The sequence below is a fragment of the Colias eurytheme genome, chromosome 28 (genome assembly GCF_061535395.1).
Source record: "Colias eurytheme isolate Ceu_HAF_F1 chromosome 28, ilColEury1 Martin Lab GWU primary, whole genome shotgun sequence".
In the NCBI taxonomy this organism is placed as follows: Eukaryota; Metazoa; Arthropoda; class Insecta; order Lepidoptera; family Pieridae; genus Colias; species Colias eurytheme.
The window spans coordinates 5,215,466-5,218,552 of NC_143007.1; the positions used below are offsets into that span (position 1 = coordinate 5,215,466).

At 32.8% G+C, this 3,087-nt stretch overlaps 1 long non-coding RNA gene across 1 annotated transcript; it reads left to right on the forward strand.

Annotated features, from left to right (window-relative positions):
* The first annotated feature begins 265 nt into the window (after positions 1-265).
* Positions 266-2,328, forward strand: LOC149896649 (uncharacterized). Its single transcript, XR_016458328.1, has 3 exons — positions 266-483; positions 755-932; positions 2,161-2,328. It is a non-coding gene; the product is annotated as an uncharacterized LOC149896649 (long non-coding RNA).
* The last annotated feature ends 759 nt before the right edge of the window (positions 2,329-3,087 follow it).

The following is a 3,087-nucleotide window of genomic DNA, read 5'->3' on the forward strand; positions in this document are numbered from 1 at the left end:
TGGTCAAAAATGAGAAGTGCAGCGTGTGTCATATGTGTTTGAAAACAAATATTTTCCGAAAAATAGTTTATTTGTATAAAAACAATATTCGCTATACTAAATAAATACATAATAAATGACCTCAGAACAAAGAATCCTATGGAACTGCCGTAATTGTTCAATTTGACGCGGAAATAATAATGATATACCCATCTCTTTCTCACAACAGTGGTTTTACCTTAGAAAAAGCATTTACACTCTTTTTATTAGCGCCCTCTTCATTGGCATCGATGTACCTTTGCTGCCACGGACGCCATTTTAGTATACGGTTTTGTTTACATGTGAGAAGATGTCATTGTGAAATTTTTATGATTTTCCAGTGTTTTTCGTCCATATTCGAGTGTAATAAGTATAATTGAAAATAATAATAGGTACCATGAAGTGTTCTATAGTAGGTTGTGGCCTATGCCAAAGCAAAAACAGGCCGAATCTAACCTTTCAACGGTAAGTGGCTAACATTTTGTTAAATTGTTGCTTATATTAAAGTGTATTTATTATCAAGTGTATAGAAATCTTTTAATCATTTTACATTTAATCATCTTAGTTATTATGAGCTGTAGAAACCCGCAATATTCTCCTTATTTCATTTGCATCGAAAACATAAACATGAGTGCTAGTGTCGAACATCATCGCATAAACACCTTATCGATAAATTATTAATTTGTTTATTAATTACGTGCGAAGTTATATATTGTTGTATATTTTCTCGTTTTAGTTTACCAAGTAACGAATCCCGGTGAAAGGCATGGTTGGAAAAGATTGGCATAGAAAATATCCGGCCAGGAACTAAAAACATTAATGTGTACTCATTGCACTTTGAAGAGAGCGCATTTAATAAGACTTTAAATATCGTTTGATTGAGAGATGATGCTATCCCAACAGTATTTGCAAAGGTAAATAATTCATCAATCTTTTTATTAAACAACTAGCTGCTCCGCGCGGTTTCACCCATGTGGCTCCAAAACTGTTGGTCGAAGCGTGGTGATATATTATATTATATACCCTATAGCCTTCCTCAATGAATGAGCTATCTAACACCGCAAGAATTTTTCAAATCGGACCAGTAGTTCCCTAGACTAGCGCGTTCAAACAAACAAACAAACTCTTCAGCTTTATAATATTATAGTGTAGATTTTATTTAGCTCATCCTGTTTGTTTTTAAAGTGAAACTTTTATTACATCGTCTCAAACTTTTTGGTCTGTGTAGCGCATGTCCCGTGTATCGCGGCTGCCGAGTAGGTATACCTACTCGGCAGCCGCGAAAAAAAAAATAAAGCAGTGTTCGGAACCGTTCGAACAGTTTCACTTTTACCGTGGTTTCATAAAACCACACAACATTTTTTTTAGGTACAAGGTAGTAATTGAAATTGTACCCCCTTTCTGTTGACCGATTAATCTAATTGCTATATGCTTCACAATATCTTTTTTGACTTATATGCTCTAGAGACCTAGAGTGTCATGAGACAAGTGGTGTGATGACTGGTACTTAAAACCTACTGAGTTATTTTTTAGTTTTTAAGATACTACCTACATTATTAAAATCTTTTAAAGTGAAACTTTTATTACATCGTCTCAAACTTTTTCTATACTTAATATTGTAAAAAGGAAAGATTTGATTGTGTATGCACAAAAAGACCTCAAAACTACTGGTCCAATTTTTTTTAATTCTTTCGTTGTTGGAAAGCTACACTTTCCATAAGTATATAATACACTATGTTTGTTCAATAAATTATTTTAATAAAAAAAAAATACTAAAAGTTTTACAATTTACCAAACATTGAGTCCATGTTTCTGTAGCAATCTATTTATTATCACTTGGGACCATATCTAATGTAACATTTTTATCTCTTTCAGGCAGACCATCCATCTCAATTTGCTTTAATTGACATATCAAATACTACTGATCAACCATCATGCTCAGGTTATCCACATCAACAAGATGCCAAGGATCTTGAATTGTTAAGAGCAGTTCTTGAATAGAAAACCTATATGAAATAATTCTTGTTTAAAAAAAAAGGGAACTTCAAAACGTACCTTTTTCATAGTCGTCATACATGCTCAGATTCATGTGTATAATTATGAGAACTGTTATCAATAATTAAAATTTCTTTAATGTTTTAGGCTTCAGCACTCGAAGAATTAAAAAAAATAGAAGAAAAAGTGGAGAAACAGAAAAAGAAAATTAAATGTTTAAATGAAGTGGTCCGTCAACAAATTTCCACACTGTATATGGCCAAGCTCATTTGCCGCATCTGTGACTACTGTCGCATGTACCTAAACATATATAGTAACCACTTTAACTTAAATAAATTATTTTATGAAAAAATTGTGTTTGTTATTTAACTATACTTGTCCTTGAACATCTGCTTGAGTCACTCACATGTATTTTAGCCAGCGGCTCTGCTCTTTTTTATTTTCGTACATGCGAACGAAGTCGCGGGTAAAGAATGCTCTTATGATCGAATGGGTTGCTTGGAAGAAATTGCTTGGAGCAATAAAGCCGCCTTTTGACTAAATATGTCCTATTAAGTAAAATTTGTATTTTCTGTTTGTGTGCAATAAAGCTTATAAATAAATAAATAAAGTACCCTATGGATGGCTCCATGGTCACATAAAACCCGATGTTAAATTTCATCAAAATTGGCTTATCCGTTTTAGCGTGAAAACGGAATATACATACATAGGTACACACTTTCGCATTTATAATAATATTATAAAACCTATCTTATGTGTTAATTCAAGTTACCCTCAATATGTGTGCTAAATTTCATTGTGATCGGTTCAGTAGTATTTGCGTGAAAGAGTAACAAACTTACACATCCATCTTCACAAACTTTCGCATTTATAATATTAGCAGGAAGTATGATAGGATAGGATTAGTGAGGATACATAGGTATATAAAGAAAACCCTGTCAATCGCGAAAAAAATCAGCTGTTTCATATAAAACTGCAGAACGAAAATATCAAAATGTATTGATTACACACTACAGCTATCCCTAGTAGGTAGGTACAATTGCAAAATGGTTAATCCGAATCACGAATTACCGA